This window comes from Penaeus monodon, chromosome 2 (genome assembly GCF_015228065.2).
Source record: "Penaeus monodon isolate SGIC_2016 chromosome 2, NSTDA_Pmon_1, whole genome shotgun sequence".
In the NCBI taxonomy this organism is placed as follows: domain Eukaryota; kingdom Metazoa; phylum Arthropoda; class Malacostraca; order Decapoda; family Penaeidae; genus Penaeus; species Penaeus monodon.
In genome coordinates, this window is record NC_051387.1 from 58,717,473 (window position 1) to 58,717,793 (window position 321).

Here is a 321-nt window from a genome sequence, read left to right on the forward strand (position 1 = left end):
AGCCGGTCTTTACAAATTTTTTTTTTTCTCAGCCCTTATATTCGTCTTTTCTCTGCCAGCTAATACGCAGTACTGTCTGTAACCACATTTAAAAAATTGATCTTTTCTTTTCTTCACTTCGACCCAACACTCAGAAAAAATATGTGCAATTTGGGAAAAAATAAGAAATTTAAAACCTCAGTTGTTGTAAGGGAATGCTTGGTCTTTCCAGAGTATTTAGAGCAATTTTGGGGGGTTTTTAGCAAAGGCAAATTTTCTTTTTTCTCCCCGGGGAACATCATCTATTGTTAAAACGCTCCCCCAAAAAAAAAAATTTTTTTT